Here is a 19,318-nt window from a genome sequence, read left to right as displayed (position 1 = left end):
CAGATATGGGCCTACGGTGTCCAAGCCACCAAGGAAAACAGGGAACCCCATGCATTAATGAAAAGAGGACACCCGTGGGAATCTGCAGAGGTCTGACTTGAATGTATTACCCAGAATGTATTGTTTTTTCGACAAAGTTTGGAATTTGCCAGGGATTGTGGGTAATACATTCTGGTGCGATTCGGGCAAGGCAGACCTTTGTGGATTCCCACGGGTGTCCGCTTTTGGGAAATGCATGGGGTTCCCTGTTTTCCTTGCTGGCTTCGACACCCAAGGCCCAAATCTGTAGGTTGCCCACATGAACAAAACGTGCTGTGCCAAAAGGCTTGGTGTTACATATCGCTCTGGCCATCAACCGAAACACATTTCCAACAACACATGGCCTACCTTCCCGCATCCCCACACGTGTCCCGATGAAAACGGTACCTCACATGTGTGGGTTCACCTACCTGGGCGCAAAGGGAAAAGGCTAAACCACAGGTAACACCCAATCGGTGAGGGGAGACAACCTACAGAATTGGGCCTAGGGTGTCGAAGCCAACAAGGAAAACAGGGAACCCCATGCATTTCTAATAAAGAAGACACCCGTGGGAATCCAAATATGTCTGACTTGCGCAAATCGCCTCAGAATGCATTACCCACAAGCCCTGCCAAAGACTCACATGGGAGAAGGGTGCCCAATGTCCGGGACATTACCGCCGACTTTGCTGGAGCTCTGGCTGGCCTGCGTTACAGCTTCTCCCCACCAGGTAGTCCCGGCAGTGTGCCAATACCTCCCCAAAGGGAAAGCTGTAATGCAGCCCAGCCACAACTCCAGCACGGTTGGAGGTGATGTCCCCGACCTTGGACATCCATTTACCATGTGGTAGTACCATCCCCCCCAAGCACAGCAGCAGCTCCAAGGAGCCCCGGCAGGATCCCCATTCATCCCCGGAGGTGACATCTGTAACGTAGCATAGACAGAGTTGCAGCCTGGGCTAGCAGATGGACAACCCACATGGGAGACATCCGCTCCCAGGGAAACACCAATGTTCTGCTGGAACGGGTGCAATATGTGGCCTGCCCCTGCAATTGTGTCCCAGCCCACCAAACTATCTGCCCAGGCATCCCATTCCCACCCACACCACCAACAATCCAGCCCCAGTCTCACCCACACCACTGACAGTGGGCCCTAACCATAGAATAAAAAAACAGTACTCACATAACGTTGCAGCTGGCGCGTAGAAAAAGCTGTAAACAAAACGAAAAACATTTGTTACCTAGGTCACCCCAGCAAAAGCAAATCTACACTCATACTTTCCAATCATGCACGCCCTTGCAAGCCATCCCTGGTGGTCTACTGAACCTCACCCCCCCCACACCCCTAGTGAAAACACATTTGCCCCTTCCTAGGGGCAGAAATCTGCCCCCAGGGAGGTCTGCATGAGGTGCCCCCCACACTCCATCCAAACGTCGGACAGGACCCACAATGGATGGGGCAGTAGGGTTTGGGAACCCTGGGGGCAGATTGGCACACTAATGTGCCCATCTGCGCCAAGGGAAGTTTGGTAAACAAAGAAAAAATTGAAAATGGTAGGCTGCACTTTAGGGGGGCTGAGGGACACCCTAAACCGCTGGGGAATTTTGTAATGTAAAGGGGGGTGCACCTCTCCACCCCCACCCCAAATGGAGGGGCGGGCCATCTCATGTAGCCCTCCCTGGGGGCAGAAAAAGGGGGGTCTGTCATGCACTCCTGCCTGGGGTCAGGTCTCCCTTCCTAGGAGCAGATATCTGCCCCCAGGGAGGGCTGCATGACATGGCCCCCACTCCATTTTGGGTGGGGGGGCACCACCCCTTCCCATTCGAAAATCCCCTGGTTTGCGGTGCCCCACAGCCCCCCCTAAAATGCTGTCTACCATTTTCACTTTTTTGCTTTGTTTACCCAGCTCCCTTTGGCGCAGATGGGCACAATAGTGTGCCATTCTGCCCCCAGGGTACCAAAACCTACTACCCCACCCATTGAGGGGGTCTGTCTTAAATTTTGTGGTGGCCCTCTCCCCCCACCCCAAATGGATGGGGGGGCACCTCATGCAGGCCTCCCTGGGGCTCCTATGAACGGCTGCATAACGTGCCCCCCCCTACATTTGGGGTGAGGGGGAGAGGGCCACCAAATTGTGGGCAGGCGCCCCAGTGGGTGGAGCAGTAAGGTTTGGGCCAAGGGAAGTTTGGTAAACAAAGAAAAAAATGGAAAATGGTAGACTACACTATAGGGGGGGCTGAGGGGCACCTAATGAATTTTGTAATGTAAAGGGGGTGGCCCTCTTCCCCTCCCACACCAAATGCAAGGGGGCATCTCATTCAGCCCTCCCTGGGGGCGGATAAGAGAGGGGCCATCTCATGCAGCCCTCCCTGGGGTCAGATGCCCCTTTCTAGGCGCAGATAACTGCCCCCAGGGAGGGCTGCATGACATGGCCTCCAGTCCATTTTGGGTGGGGGAGGGAAGGGACACCACCTTTCCATAAAAACAATTCCCTGGTGGTCTAGTGGGGGGGCACTCCCCCCAAAACCATCCATCATTTTTCCTTTTTCTTTGTTTCCCTTGGGCCCATTCCCTAGGGGCAGATGGGCACCCATCTGCCCCAGGGTGGCCCTATCCTGCAGGCCCCATCCTTTGGGGGCCTGCCCACACTTTCCAGATGGCCCTCCCCCTCCCAATTGGATGGGGGCCACCTCATGTACTCCTACAGGGGTGCCTCTCTTTCCACTTGGGGTGGGAGGGAGAGGGCCACCACCCTTTCATGCCCAAAAAGAATCTGTGGTGGCTAGTGGTCCCCCACCCCCTCCCCCCTCCTCATTTCATTCGTATGATTTTTGTTATCAAATATCCCCACCCATGGGGGCAGATGATCACCCATCTGCCCCCAGGGGTCTCCATACCTGTGGCCCTATGCTTTGGGGCCTCGGAGGGGGGGCCCTGCTTACCTAGTAAGCAGTCCCTCTCCCCCGTGTTGAAAACATATCCCTGGTGGTCCAGTGGCATTGCTGACCACAGATCGAGCGCTCTTTGTCCGATCCGCGGCCAGCAATGCTTACACAAAAGGTGTTGCAGGAAAGGGGAGAATCACGCCAATGTGAAACTGAAGGTAATCCAACCCCCTGGCAGTGAGGGGCGACCTCCCCCTCACATAGCCCGGGGGTTGGATTACAGTTTTGTGTAATGCCTGCTTTGTAGGGATCCCACAAAAGGAAGTGCCAAAAAGGACAAGGTATCTCGTCCTTGGCAACAGGGAGGTAATCCCAAAGACGAGATTCCTTGTCCTTGGCACTTAAGGGGTTAATATACGTTGATTGTTTAACATACTTATTCGCATCGATCCTAGCGTTCAAGCAGTTGCAGCGACTCTTGATATGCAGAAGGCCTTTGATTCAGTCTTATGGGGATACCTCTGGCAGGTACTTGAGAAATGCAACTTCGACCCCCACTTCAGAACTTGGGTCAAACTGTTATACACTACCCAGGTTGCCAGAGTCCGCACTGACAACCGGTGCTCATCTCAATTCTCGATAGCAAGAGGCACGAGACAGGGCTGCCCCTTCTCGCCATTAGTCTTTGCCCTGGCCATTGAGCCACTGGCCGACAGGATACGCCAATGCCACGCACACAGAGGCATACGATTGTCGGGGCCACCTGAGATTATCTTGCTGTCTGCGGACGATGCCCTTCTTTTCGTCCGCCAACCTGAACTTAACCTCTTCCCCAATACTGGAGGACGTTATTAAATTTGGTGAGCTGTCAGGCCTCCAAGTAAACTGCACCAAATCCGTACTATTCCTGCTGACCAAGGCCACCACCCCTGCCTCAAATCGCCAGGGTTTTGCAGGGGCACAGGATGAGGTCACTTATTTGGGTGTAGAAGTCACTCGAGATCCGGCTGCATTGCATGATGCGAACTTGGTAAATATCTAACCAACCTCGTCTGGAAGTGTGCGGGCTGGACCAAACTGCTGCTTACTCTAGCTGGCAAGATTGCCATCCTTAAAATGGTGATACTGCCACAACTACTGTACAGATTTCTAAACATCCCAATATGGCCTGGTCGTGAATTCTTTGCAACACTTACTCAATCCGTCAATGCCTTCCTCTGGCACGGTCCGTTTAAACCTGGCAACATTGACTGCCCCGTTAACAAGGGGGGACTCGGAGCTCCCAACTTCGAGGGGTACTGGATAGCTGCCCAAGCCCATTTTGCTTCATTCTGGTTTACACCTATTGACCCTCCCCTCCACGTTAAACTGGAACGACTTGCTGTAGATGGCTATGATATCCGTTCCATAGTCCTTCCCCCCTGCGATACCAAATTTGAACCCTCCGATCCTGTTGGCACCACAGCCTTAGATTTAACCAAGATATGGAAACAAACTGGTGATACACGGCCGTTCCACTGTGACTTCCGCCTCTGGAACTTCCTTCCTGACTCCCCCGGGTAGATGCTGCAACAGTGGACCGCTGGGCGACAGCTGGACTGATTGCTGTCCGGGACATATTTGACCAGGGCACTTTCATTGAATGGGCCAATCCACCCATCTTGTTGGCTACAATATGCGGGCCTGCGACGCATACTAAAGATTAGACTCCCTGATTTCCCTTCAATCCCGCAAGACGACCCAATACTATCAGAAATACTGAACACTCCAACTCCCAAGGGTAGGGTCTCCAGACTGTACACCGCGTTCCAGAGCAGATTATCCTCACCACTCACTAAACCCAGGGACTCTTGGGCCAGGGATCTGGGAATTCGAGATATCTGATCAACGCTGAGAATATATGTGTGCTGGTACATGTGTCATCTCATTTAACTCACGTTTTAAACTAATCCAATTCAAGATTCTAAATAGGTTTCATAATACACCGACCAGACTACACATACACCGACCAGACTACATGGTATGTCACGAGACCACCCACCCACATGCCCAAGATGCAATGCAGACAATGCAGATTACATACACATGCTGTGGTCATGTCCACAACTTACCCAGTTCTGGACGGAAGTATGTATATCCCTTTCAGAAATGTTAGATTGAACCATCATCCCGTCCCTTCTGACTTGTCCGTTTCACAAACTCACCACATTAAACCGCGATTCCAAGAGATTGGCAAGTCTGGGCCTGCTCATCGGAACCTGTTGTATCCTCCAACTATGGCTGCAGTCCAGATCCCCTACACATGACCAATGGCTCTGTGCTGTCACATGGGCTTCCGACACCGAGGAGTACTGGCTACTGTTACATCCGATAAGATCCAGACCGAGGAACATTTGGGTGCCTTTCTGCCTATATATCTCCTCCTTGTCTACCGATTCAGGGGACGAGTCCGGTGAACCGTCATCCCCTCTCCCAGAAGTTGCTTAATATGTATGCATTGCTGTTCTTCATGACACTTGTATGCTAACCCTTTCCTGAGTACCTTAATGATGTTCCATTGCACTTGACAATTTGCAATCGTATATGTACACCATATGTATACTCGCTGATCAACCATGTACTGCGTGTTCCCATTGTTGCACTGCCAAGCTTAATGATAAAGTTTAAAAAAAATAAATAAACAACATCTCAAGGCGGGTGAAGGGAGAGACATACTGTGCCACCCGAATCCTTTCATAACCAATCCTCAAACACTGCAGCACCTCCATAGAGTGAAACATTGCCAATACAGTAGCAGATTGCACTACCGCTCGCGATTCCTTTGTCTCAACCGTTTAACTTCTGCCACATTATCGTGCTTAATGGCACAGTACACACCACAGAAATACCCACAAGACCTCCTTTTGTTTGTTAGGGAGAATTCCCATAAATGTTCTAATTCCCTTCACCTTAGAGACGCCCAGCAACTTTGGTGGATTTTGAGGACTTGATTTTTTTACCTGAAAGGAGTGTGAGCCTTTTTTCCCACTCTTTCATGTATTTTGATGTGTGTTTTACTCTTGTGTTCTTTGATTATGGAGTTTTAAGATAACTCCATAGGCATCTTTTCATGTGTGTTACACAGCACCCTCAGTGCAGTAACACAGGGATGTCTTTTTAGACTTCCCAAAGGTTTAAATACCTTCTCTGGGATAAACTACTGAGTCCCAGAGAATGTAAGGTTAAATTGACTTTACTGGTCTTTTTAAATTTCTATACCCAGCACACACTATCTTCCTATAGAGTGCTGGAGGGGTTACCTAGTATCCGCTGTGTCTAGAAACTCATGTAGCAGTCAAATGTTACCCTTTCCTATCGAAATGGCTGGTGGCAGTGGTTTTACAATGAACTACCATGGTTTGTCCCGACCGCAAACACCGGTAGCTAAAAATCACGGGAGCCATGTTTTTCAAGATGGCGCCTTAAGCCCCTTTGTTTAAACAGGTCCCGGTCTTCTTTTTTCGCCATTTCTTTTTGGAAAGGTCATTCTAGTGTTTGTCTCTGCGCACCAAATCAGGTTTGGTCCCTTTGTTCCTATGCCTTTGGCAGGCTTCAGGACTGAAGACCGCCTCTGGCGTCTGAGTGTCTGGGGTGGGCAGGAAGTGAGTGAGGTGCCTGAAACTCCCTGTGCTTAGTCTCCTAGGAGACCCAAATGCACTCTGGCGTGATTGGCTGGCTGACTGTCCGGCAAGGACAGCCACCCTGCTGGGTGAGTGGCAGCTAGGCTGGAATGAAAGGGAGAAAACTGTTTAAAAGGCGAGTCTCTTGGACTGGAAAGCAGAGTCAAGCACTGGAACGAGAGAACCGAAGACGAGCTGGAAGAGGACGGCTGCTGCAACTTCTAGACCGTTGGTTTGCCCGGTGAAGCCCTGCTGCAGGTCTGAATCGCCAAGTTCATCTCAACAGAGAAGCCCCTTCAAGGACGACTTCTTCCTTTGAGTTGGTGGGACCAATCATCTCGTAAACCACCTGGATACCATTCTCGGAGCTGGTTAGGATTAACCAGGGGGAAGGACACCAGCTTGTGTGCTTGACGACAGCTACTCCAACCAAACATCTTCCATTTTGCCAGCTTGTTTGACCCGTCCCCGTGCAGTGCAGGAGTCCCCCGACGTCTTCCCTCTTGTCCCCATGACTGAGGCTCAGGAACAGTGAGATCTGCAGGAACTGCCAGGAACCAACGTCTTCAGCTGCATCTTTTCTTCATATTAAGGTACTGTGCCAACCCGATTGAGAGAACTTACCTCTCGCAGTGAAAGTTCATGAAACTTTCCCAACTTGCAGGCCTAATGAGCTTGTGACCCAACATATGATTCTTTTTCATACAAACTACTTCTGAGAACATTGGCAAAGACTTTACCGTTTACTACAAGAACTGCTCTTTTCTATCCAAGACACTAGCCCATTGACTTTGGCCTGGGCCTTTTGAACTGAATCGAGTCCTCTAGGGAACTGAAACTACTTGCACTGCCTATGAAAGTATTTGTGATCTATTTTTATTAACTTGTGCCTTTTTACTCCCATTCAAAGTAACTGAAATGCCATTTTGCTCCTATTTCAGGGGCGCCTAATTTACTCAGAAACGTATTGGTTTGGTATTTAAGTATATTTGTGTATAATATTAAGTTGCCTCCTTCTAGTGAATGTTTTCTAAATGTGTAATAAATGTATAAGTGTATTACCAAGAAACCTTGAGTGTAAGTGTCTACTTGAACCACTGTGACTGTAAGACCTCTCTGTAACATCCTTGTACTGCTCACATTCCCTCTTGAGATAAGCCTGGCTGCTCAGGTCACTACCACAAAACTGTGTAGTACAGATTTATACCAAAGGTATGTTTTTGCTTACACCTGTAGTGTAGTCCTAATTGTATGTGGTGGTCCCAGAGGGTACCGCATGCAATTCTACTTAACATTGTTCAATACTCTTGCAACACATCAGAAGCGTACCCCCTCCTATCTTATGCAGTGCTGGAAATTGACATTTACTGGGGGAACTCCCGCTCCCCCACTTTGCGTGTGAGCGAGAGGGTCACGGGGGGGGCGGGCGGATTGTCAGTGGTGTGGTTGGGACTGAGGGGTTTAGCTAGGTAATGAATAATGTGGCAGCCCTGAATATTGTATGCTGGCGGCTTTGCATAAAAACAAATAGCATTTTGGGAACATAAGGATGACCAATTTATCAAACATGTCTGTGATATCAATTCAAATGTGCATTTCTTTTGAACATGAAATGCACACCTTGTATAGTGTTAATTTCATGTCAGAATTCTCACCATGACAGTAAAATGTGTGCAAAGCACGAGACATATATACAGCTTTGAACCATTTCATTGTTTGAGTTAGGGCTATCCTGGCAAGCAAACAACGCCTTTCAGATGCAGCTTGTAAAGGTGTAGCTTATCGCCGCTTGCTGCACACATTGGGACTTGAAAAACGCAGTGTTCAGGAGACTCGTGGCAGTAACGGGCTGAGAGATTCTTTAATTTGCAAGGCAACGGGGGTTTGGCCCTCGGGTCTTCATGGAATGGTGCTCCAGCAGGGCAATTTTGCCAGAGCGCAGCTCCATCTTGTTCCGGACCATTTCCTTCCCTGATCTTACATATGAACCAAGGTGATCTAACACTCGCCTGTACTGCTTCTGCTATTTCAGTTGGGCACACCTTACTGAAATCCAGATCCTCTACAGCACTCGTCACTATGGGCAAAAAATAAATCCCTTTCTTTAGGGGTACCAACATCTCCCCCATTCTGCAGTCAATTTTACACAACATTCATTGTTACCTACAGCTTCCTAAAAACATCCTTCCGTACCTTTCACCCCTTCTTCATGAAGTGGCACGACCTCCTCCTGCTCCAATACTGCATATCTCAATGGTTCAGCAATCTCACGAACACCATCCATCCCCTTATCCACAGGAGACCTGCTCCTATTCTCATTTTGTTTCCTGGACGACTTCTTTTAAAGGAACTGTGTCATTCTGAGCCACGATCACTATATCCCAAACACTCCTCCATTGATGCAGTTCTCAGAAGTACCACGTAATTGACAGCACGACTAACTGGTAGCCTCCCTCATTCTACCCAAGTTCACTCCTCCTCCCCCTCATGCTCTGGCTCAGCTCTGCTCTACATCTCGTGCACTCAGCCTCCCATCTTATGTCCAGCCCCGCCTGCACTTAGCAAACGACTCCCAAACCAGAGTTCTCCACTGGTGCTGTTTCAGGGCTCACTCAGGTAGGATTCAGAACGCCGAACACCTTCACAACCTTAGGTTCGCTGCACCACACTCAGCTGTGAAAAGTCACCCTCTTCCCAGCCAATACCACAGTTGTCTCCTGTGGCGCAACAACATTGAGATGACCGGTGTAACGTCGAAATCTGCTCAGCCGTCGAAAAATGCTTAGGGTGCTACTGCGCACGTGCTGTGTTGGTGCGCATGCGCAGTAACGACTGTCAGGAAAGCATTTTTCGACGGGCAATTTCGTCCAAGATAGCGCATTGATAGCCCATTTTCCGACGTTACACGGGCCTGTTAAGAGATCTCCCTCCCTCCCAGGGAGATGCAGAGTGAGAGGGAGGCAAATCCGAGGGGAAGCGAACTGGCAGATAGCCGGAGGAAGCTGGTTCACCGCCTATGTTTACACTCTGCAGAGGCGATGCCGTTTGATCCCCTCCCTTTTCCCCCTTCAGCTGACAGGTAGGAAAAGGAGCACCTGAGGATGGGGGAGTGGTTATGCAGAGCATTCGGGTGCTTTTAAACTCGAGTCCCGTTCTGGTTTGTTGTCCCCCCTGCCCCCTACCAGTGTCGCCTTGTCCCCCTGCCAGTGTCTCCCTGTCCCCCTTCCCCCTGCCAGTGTCGCCCTGTCCCCCCTTCCCGTCCCCCCTTCCCCCTGCCAGTGTCTCCCTGACCCCCTTCCCCCTGCCAGTGTCGCCCTGTCCCCCCTTCCCCCTGCCAGTGTCGCCCTGTCCCCCCCTTCCCCCTGCCAGTGTCTCCCTGCCCCCCCTTCCCCCTGCCAGTGTCTCCCTGTCCCCCCTTCCCCTGCCAGTGTCTCCCTGTCCCCCCTTCCCCCTGCCAGTGTCTCCCTGTGCCCCCTGCCAGTGTCTCCCTGTCCCCCCTTCCCCCTGCCAGTGTCTCCCTGTGCCCCCTGCCAGTGTCTCCCTGTCCCCCCTTCCCCCTGCCAGTGTCTCCCTGTGCCCCCTGCCAGTGTCTCCCTGTCCCCCCTGCCCCCCGCCAGTGTCTCCTTGTCTCAACGCCAGTGTCTCCTTGTCCCCCCCTTCCCCCTGCCAGTGTCTCCCTGTGCCCCCTGCCAGTGTCCCCCCCGCCAGTGTCTTCCTGTCCCCCTGCCCCCTGCCAGTGTCTTCCTGTCCCAATGCCAGTGTCTCCCTTGTCCCCTGCCAGTGACTTCCTGCCCCCGCCAGTGTCTTCCTGTCCCAAAGCCAGTGTCTCCTTGTCCCCCCTCCCCCCGCCAGTGTCTCCTTGTCCCCCCCGCCCCCCGCCAGTGTCTTCCTGTCTCCTTGTCCCCCCGCCAGTGTCTCCTTGTCCCCCGCCAGTGTCGCCTTGTCCCCCCTGCCCCTGCCAGTGTCACCTTGTCCCCCCTGCCTCCCGCCAGTGTCTTCCTGTCCCCCCTGCCCCTGCCAGTATCTCCTTGTCCCCCCGCCAGTGTCTTCCTGTCCCCCCTGCCCCCCGCCAGTGTCTCCTTGTCCCCCCTGCCCCCTGCCAGTGTCTCCTTGTCCCCCCTGCCCCCGCCAGTGTCGCCTTGACCTACTGCCCCCGCAATTGTCTCCCTGTCCCCCCTGCCCCCGCCAGTATCTCCTTGTCCCCCCTCCGGTGTCTTCCAGTCCCTCCCCGGCCCCCCGCCAGTGTCGCCTTGTCCCCTCTGCCCCCCGCCAGTGTCTTCCTTTCCCCCCTGCCCCCACCAGTATCTTCCTGTCCCCCCTGCCCCCGCCAGTGTCTTCCTGCCCCCGCCAGTGTCTTCCTGTCCCCCCTGCCCCCGGCCAGTGTCGCCTTGACCTACTGCCCCCGTGAGTGTCTCCCTGTCCCCCCCCTGCCGTCGCGAGTGTCTCCTTGTCCCCCCTGCCCCCCGCCAGTGTCTTCATGTCCACCCTGCCCCCGCCAGTGTCTTCCTTGTTTCCCTTCTTGTCTTCTCCTCCCACTCCCTCCCCTGCACTATCTTGTAGATAGTCACTTGTTTTGTTCCTCTCCTTACCGCTTTCCATTTCCCCCCCCTTACCTCCCCTCCTCCCCCCCTCCTCTTGTCACTCTTGCACTGCAACAATTGTCGTCGGGCATAGTAATGTTACTGCTAGTTTTGTCTCCTTTTTTCCCCCCCTCACCTCTCCCTTATTGTTCCATGCACTTGTACTATCTGTTATGATTTGATAGTTATTTTTCACATTCTGACCTGTTTCAAGGACCTGTTTAAATGTAATTTTATTCTCCCATGTTCCCACCCTCCTTGAAGCACTTTGAAACACATTGTGTATAGGCGCTATACAAATAATCAATCAATCAATATGCTGTCACGTTGAGGGTTCTACTTCCCAGGTGAGGGTAAGCAAGGTGATGTTTAACTTTCCTCTCCCCGTGCACATAATTATAGGCTCTCTACATGAGCAATGCTACATAACTGTTTCCTCAGAGGGGGGCTGGCAGACTCACATAAAATAATAAACTGGCCATCGCCGATGGCTTTTAGAAGTGAAACTATGTCATTTACACTTATACTAACATCATAGCCATTTAAGACCCCCAGTGACCTCAAAAGGGCACTACTATTTGATACGAACTTTGTTAAAGGTACTTATATAGCGCACCGTCACCAACGGAATTGGTCCCCAGGTGCTCTGGCAGATCTGCAAATGAGAAGGTGGGATGGGTTAGTAAGGTGAAGAGGGACTAGGATAGTGAGAGGAGTGGTGTACTGTTGGCAGCTTCAACTCGGTATACACCGGGTGCTGAGCTTTGGTGCGGGTATCAGTCAGTCCGCGTGTGCTGTAGGTGCGGCTTATGTGTTGTTGCAGTGTGGTGAAGTGTGTGCGGCTTGTGCGAGAGATGGTTGTGTGAGTTTTTTTAGAAAGATACGTATGCAGAGAATTTGAGCTTATATTGGTTAGTGGGTTATATGAAATTTAACATGCTAACATTCACGGTTCTGTTTAAGTGTAGTACTTGCTAATCTACATATTCCGTCCAAGTGTGGCACTTGCTAATCTTCCCAATAGTTATCTCGATGTAGGGCAGGATGATGATCTCCTTTCTAAGTGTGGCACATGGTAACATTCAAGTTCCATCTAGGTGTGGCACGTGCTAACATTCACTTTTTCTATCTCTATGTGATGCAGGCTGAGGTTAAGAATTCCATATAAGTGTGGTATATGCTAACATTGGGAATTATGTTCGTAAGTAATGCAAAACAACATTTACAGTCCAGTCATGCGTAGATTTAGGTCGGAGGTCATACATTTCTCTAAATGTGCATGGTGTAAGCCTATGGCGGTGTACTTTAGGGAGAGGTATGGTAGAGTGGCGGGGGCTTTCTGGAGTAGAGTAATTGCTATACACCCTACCCAAGCCACAATTACAATTTTAGTTGGTGTCTGTTGACTGTTTGCTTCTTTGTTTTCCCCTGCTGACACCTGCAGACATGTCTTGGAGCCGCCATTGTAGGAGCCGCCCTTGTCCTCGCGGCCCTTAGCCGAAGGGACTGCACGGGTACGGGGCTGCTCTGCGGTGTCCTTGATGAGGGCGTGGTGCGCCAATCAGGGCGGGGGGGCATTGAGGGAGGCGGGTAGAGGGATGTTCAGGAAGCGGATTGGGAAGGGGAGAGGGACCACCCGCCGAATGCGCTCACCGTGCTTTTAAGCACAGGTGCAAAAACGATTTTGGAGGCCACAAGATGGCGCGGTCAGGGGGCACCTACCTGATCAGCATCTCACGTCCAGAATTAGGAAAAAGATGTTCATGAAAAGATCCTGTATATCAATGGGAAGGCTGTAAACGGCTACCTTTCACCCTGCGATTGAACCCACATTAGCCCTTTATCTCTCCAGTATGGCAAACAGTTTGGAGCAACACAGTGCAGCTAAGTGAAAAGGGGCATCAGCCCTCAGTAAACATTGGGCTGCTCTATGTTCACATTTAGGGATTCTGGAGAATGTTAGTGCAGCTACCGCACGAAGGGATGAAAGAAAGCACTGCTTCAACATGTGCACAGAATCGCCATCTGCAACACAATCTGTGGGGATTTCATACTTTCTATGCATATGTTGACTCAGGCTTTCCTTATGGAGTCAAGTGGGGCCTGGGGGAGCCTATTGCATTTGTCTACTGCTCGTGTTTGTTTTCCTTTCCTCCTGTTTCATGTCTGCATGTATTTTAGTTTCTTTCCCTGGTGTTGTTAGCTTGTGACAATGTTTTTTTTGTGCTAGACTGCAGGCACCAGTGAGTCATTGATCATTTCCACGGGACTGCTGCTGCTGAAGTGTTTTCACATTGTTCCCCCCCCTACCCCCTCTCATGATTAAGTATAGGCTTATATAAAATGGGGACATTGTATTATATATACCAGCACACGAGAGAGAGAGTACATGTGTTCGGAGGGCTCCTGCAGGCTGCGAACCGCAGGGCCATTCCCCGCCTGCGAATACTACAGGCCCTGCATTCAGCAACAGATAAGTGCTTTTATCTAACAAGTCAGACTATTGGTTAATTCCGGAGTGTTTATTTGGATAGAACGCAAGCAGCGTTCGGGCAAGGCAGCGCTCTCGGGAGGAGCATTGTGTTCGGGGAGTAACTGAATAGAACGCAAGCAGTGTTTGGGCAATGTAACTCTTAAAGGCATTGGGAAGTGTATGGAGTACAGAGGTGCTCACAGCTGATAGCAACTTCCGATGCACAGTAGCATGAGTGGCGGAGAACCGGCACCACAAATCGACTGCATTTGCATGCTGTAGACCGCCAGTGGGCAGTTTTGGTAGCTTGTCAAGTGTTCTGTTATACTGTTCCGCAACACAAGCTCACACGTGCTTTTGATTTCTTTGTAGCGGCGCTCCGCTGGATCAAAACGGCTTGAACATTGGGACCGCAGCTCATGGCAGACGTTCCCCGCTGCACGACACAAAGCTAAGTGCCATCTTGTTTCTTTAGTTAATGTGTGTTGGTTGTGAGTTCCAACAACCAACGCATTGCATGTAACCAGTGGGTATATGATTGCAATGTACTAGTGAACCTGTTTAAGGTGTGCCGGTTGTGAGTTCAAACAATCAGCACAATGTGAGTGCGTACCAGAGAATCCTAAAATACAATGTGCCAGGTATCAAAGCAGAATTACTAGGGCCGGAGAAGGCCAGACTAGGCAGGGCTTTGGGGGGCATAGTGTGCTAGTGTGCAGGAGTGGGTGGGCGGAGCATCAGCGATTTCAGGAACCCCAGTAGGGGGGCAACAAGTCAAACCTTTTCCCTGAATCCCCTTACCCATCCATTACCTCTTCCTGATCCTCTATCCGGTTTCCATAATCACCCCTACCTATCCAATCCAGCAGACCCTAACCCTCTTTCCGCGGCGGGTCACGGGGGCCTGAGATTGTGTACAATCCAGGCACCAAGATCCAACGGGGAGGCAGGTGTACGTGCTACCTTCGCCCAAGACCAAGAAACCTGACACCCAGTCACTAAGTAGAGTAACTTGAATTACTCATATGTCCTGTCCCCTTTCCTCCATCCTTGTGGGTGATTCCACCGATCAAGACAACCGGGTGGTGCTGTGACAACCTGCCTCAAGATTAAGAAGAAGCAATAATGTTCACCAGAACCGCCTGACCGAACGCTGCATCCCACCTGGAACTGGTATCAAGGGAATAGTGCTTACAGAAAGCAGACGAAGTGGCTCAAGTAGCCGCCTTGCTAATGACTTCTGGAAAGACCTCGTCCGGGAGAGATACATCTTCAGCGCTCTCCAAGTCTAAGGAATGCAATACCCTTTCAGCACCGACGGCGGGTTTGGAAAGAACGCTGGCCGGCAGATTTCCTGGTTCAAATGGAACGGAGAGACCACCTTGGCCAAGAAGTTTGGATGAGTGCCCAAGATTACCTTGTCATTGTGGAAAGTGGTGAAGGGCTTGCACGACAGAGCCTGCAGCTCGCCGACTCTGCTTGCAGAAGTGAGCGCTACCAACAGTATTGCCTTGAGCGTCACCAGCCTGATGTTGACCAAGGCCATTGGCTTGAAAGGTTTACGCTGTAAAGCCGCCAGAACCACGCTGAGGTCCCAGACCGGGTGTGTGCCCATGAACCAGAGGAAACCGTCTGGACAACCCCTTGAGGTGAGCCTTAAGCACAGGGGTGGCCGCCAAAAAAATGCGCTCTGGGGAGTTCTTGTAGGCCCCAATGGCCACCAAATAGGTGCGACAGGTATCAACCTGGTCTCCATAGCGAGCCAGATGTGTAGAAAAGGCCAGTACGTCGTCCAGGGTGCAGGTGAGTGGGGTCCAGCCCCTTGTCGTGAGCCCAGTGGCAGAACCTGGTCCACCTACTCTTGTACTGAGAACACGTGGAGGGCCTCCTGGATGATTTCCCAGTTGTCGTACGAAAACTGGGAGTGGGGCAGTCTCCGCTGATCAGGAGCCAGGCCAAGCGGGCTAGCTGGCTGGGTCCCGGTGCTCCCAACGCCCTGCTGCGTCAGGAAGCCCCTGCAGGGGTGTGGGAAATGGACAGGCCCCTGGGAGCGCAACTGCAGCAGGTCGGAGAACCAAGCCCTCGACAGCCAGTGGGGGGGGGGGGGCGATTAGGAGGAGGCTGCAGTCTACTGAGGCTCAAAATGTGCAGAGGGTCCGCTGGAGCAATGGAGGAGGAAACGGATAGCAACTGCCAGCAGAGTTGGAACGTGTCGCCCAGAGACCCCTGGCCCCACCCCGCCCATGAAACGAAGAGGGGGCACTTGGAATTCAGAGGAGATGCAAATAAGTCCAGATCTGGGAACCTCCATTTCTGGAATAGGGGCAACAAACAGTTGATGTGTAATTCCCTTTCGTAGGTGTTTAGCCCCAGGCGGCGGAGATGTTCAGCTTCCGCATTGTTGTCCCCCGGGAGATGGACCGCAGATATCCATGTCCCCTCCAACTGGGTCCCTCCCAGATTGACACTGCCTCCATGCACAGGAAGGGAGAGGGGGTGACGCCCTGCTTGTTCAAGTAGAACATCGTCGTGGAATTGTCGGTCCTGACCAGAACCGCGTCGCCCCTGATGACCAGTAGAAAAGCCAGGCCTACCACTTTGAGATGCAGCAGATTGATATGCAGGAGGGCCTCCGTTCTGGACCATGCGCCATGAATCAAATGGCCATCTAGGGTAGCCCCGAGCCCGAGAGGGAGGAATCCGTCACTACCAGAGTGGGCTCTGGCTGGGTGAACGGGGCTCCCACTGCCACATTGCACTTCTTTCTTTTCTTGAGAACTATCCCACACCCTTTTTGTATTAGTTGTAAGGTTTGGCAATAGGTTTCTTAGTATAGGCCCTTTTTATTTTATTAAACTTTATTTTTTTAGCTTGACAACACAGAAGAGGCAGAAGCCCAACAGGGGCAGACGTGACAATTGCAGTGCATACAGTCCGATTTCAACATTGTACATTGCTTTGCGGGTATGAGCAGAGGGGCGCAACAACACAGGAGCAATTTGGGTAATCAAAAGTTCAGGCCATGGTGGAGGTGGGAGAAGATGAAGTAAGAGATGCACCATCAGTCTGTAGCTATGGAGGCCATATAAGAGCAGAATCTCAGCCATATGTTCCTGGGCCTGGAATGCGTCGGCTGTTGATTAGCCCAGACCTCTTCCGTGTCAATTGCCCAGGTGACTGCCCTAAGCCATTGCGAGTGTGAGGGTGGACCAGGGCGGAGCCAGCATAGTAAGATGCAGTGGACAGTGAGTAACATACAGAGGCCCGCCAGCTTTTTGGAGTCGCGACTCAAGTCCGGGAAGTCATGAAAGAGACACAATGCAGGGGATGGAGTGACTGTGCAGTCTAAAATGACAGTCATAGTAGTACATAACTCCTCCCAGTACTGCGCTAGTTTAGGACAGGACCAGATCATGTGTATGTATGTGGCGCTGTCGGTTCCGCACCTGGGGCATCTGGGTGAGTGGTCCTTGGACATGCGGTGCAACTGAATCGGAGTGAGGTGATACCTGTGCAGGACTTTGAACTGGATTAATTTGAATCAGGAGTTAAAGGACACATTGTGTGTGCGTGCACACATGAGATTCCAGCGTTGGTCGGACATCACCACCCCCAAGTCCTCTGCCCATTTATGTTTGTTTGTCGCAGGGGGCGGGGGTCGATCTGGCCTGTAGAGGGCGTATAGTCTGGATACCTTCCCCCTAAAGGAGTTGAAGCTGCATAGCTCCGCAACTACTGGGTCGTTGGGAGGTAGCGCAGGGAAGTCAGGGTATGTGATTTTAAGAACTCTGCGGAGGGAGGAGTATTGGAGCCACGCGGATGGTTTCTGTCTGAGGATGGGTGGAAGATCCGACCACTCAACAAAACCACCACTCTCAAAGATGTCCCGGATTGCCTCGTAGCCTGTTTCAGCCCACCGGTGTATGATGGATGATGGTAAGTATGGGACCCCTGGGAGGAAATTCCAAAGTGGTAGATCGCCATGGAATGGATAGGATGTGCCTGATAGCACATCCCTAGCCCACTCTAAAATCTGGAAACTAACAGGGTCTAGTGACTCTAACATGATCGGCAATGGGGAGAGAATCAAGGAGCGGACGTCTCGGCCACTGACTGCCATTCTCTCGAGTCTAACATGCGGAGGGGGAACCTGTGTGTTAAACCAGTGCGAGGCGAAGTGGGCCTGCGCCACCAGCCAGTATTTGAGAAAATCTGGGGCACTGAATCCGCCGCTTTACATGGGGGTGGACAATGTTGCAAGTTTTAGTCGGACTGCCCCAGAATGCCACAGAAAAGTGTTAATAGTGCGGGTCAACGCTTGGAAAAAGCAGTCTCCCCGGCAACATGGGCAGATTGATGAACTTATATAAAAGTTGGAGTACGACCATCTTTAGAACCCCCCCAATTCGACCAGCCAGGGAAATTGGAACTCTCACCCAGCCAGAGAGTTTCGTGAGTTACTGATAGTTCTCCTGGAGCAATGTCTCAGGACGGCGAGTCACCTCTATACCGAGGTAAGTAAATTTCGATTGGGACCAAGTGAACCCCATAAGATCGGGAGGGGAACGTGTGCATTCAGTGAGTGGGAACAGGGTGGATTTGGAGCAGTTTACTTTGAGTCCAGAAACACGCCCAAAGTGGACAACGTCTTCCAGTGTCGGGGCAAGGTTGATAGCGGGAGACCGGATATAGAGCTGGGCATCGTCTGCATATAAAGAGATGATATCTGCTTGGCCTGCTGTTCGTAACCCTCTGCGAGCGTGGCACTGGCGCATCTTATCAGCAAACGGTTCCATAGCTATAGCAAAGATTAAGGGGGAAAAGGGGCAGCCCTGCCTCGTACCTCTGGCAATTCGAAATAGGGATGAGCATCTGTCCTCAGTACGGACCCTAGCCACCGGATCTGAGTAAAGTAGCCCGACCCATGAACGAAAACTGGGCCCAATTTTACATTTTTTTTCGAGGACCCGCCAAAGGTACTTCCAGGACACGGAGTCGAATGCTTTTTGCATGTCCAGTGTAGCAACTACAGCTTGCACGTTCGGGTTAATTCTACTAATAATATCAAGTTCAGAGAGGTGGAGCGCCCTGGAATAAATCCTGCTTTATCGGGGTGAATGATGTGTGACATGAAGGGGGCCAAGCGTAAGGCTAGCAATTTGGCAAAAATGTTGACATCGCAGTTGATTAGTGAGAGGGGACGGTACGAGCCACAGGGGTGGGGGCATTGCTAGGTTTAAGTAGAACCGTTATTATGGCTTCCCGGAGAGAAGGGGGGAGCCTACCCACTACGCATGCTTCTTCCCATAGGGCCATCAAGTGAGGTATTGGGAGGGATTTGAAGTGTTTGTAAAAATCTACTGGAAGGCTGTCTGAGCCCGGGGAATAACCAGATGACAGCGAATCGATGGCATCTGAGAGCTCCTCCGCAGTAAACGGCCTCTCGAGAGAGCTATTAGTTTCAGAGAAGAGGACCGAAAGGGGAAGGCCGTCTAGGTAAGCATCGATCTCCGCTGTTGGGACGCTCTCATCCTCTGAGTAAAGGGCTTCATAGAATACCAGGAACTCAGTGTTAATATCCTGTGGGAGTGTGGCTAGAGTGCCGTCGGCTCTCTCGATAGCGGGGATGTTGGGGGATCCAAACTCTCGACGGATGAGTCTGGCTAAGAGTCGGCTTGGCCGTTCGCCCTCCCCGTATTTTC

General features: G+C 51.6%; 1 long non-coding RNA gene across 1 annotated transcript in view; it reads left to right on the top strand.

Moving 5' to 3' along the window:
• Nucleotides 1-9,399: 9,399 nt before the first annotated feature.
• The window catches only part of LOC138503759 (uncharacterized), a 34,712-nt gene continuing 24,793 nt past the window's right edge, over nucleotides 9,400-19,318 (top strand). The window contains exon 1 of the long non-coding RNA XR_011279701.1: nucleotides 9,400-9,642. This is a non-coding gene — a long non-coding RNA (uncharacterized lncRNA). The remainder of the gene's footprint in view (nucleotides 9,643-19,318) is intronic.

This window comes from Ambystoma mexicanum, chromosome 11 (genome assembly GCF_040938575.1).
Source record: "Ambystoma mexicanum isolate Mex_15411 chromosome 11, UKY_AmexF1_1, whole genome shotgun sequence".
Lineage (NCBI taxonomy): Eukaryota > Metazoa > Chordata > Amphibia > Caudata > Ambystomatidae > Ambystoma > Ambystoma mexicanum.
Note: the sequence above shows the minus strand (reverse complement) of the source record. Positions and strands in the feature narration are given on the sequence as shown.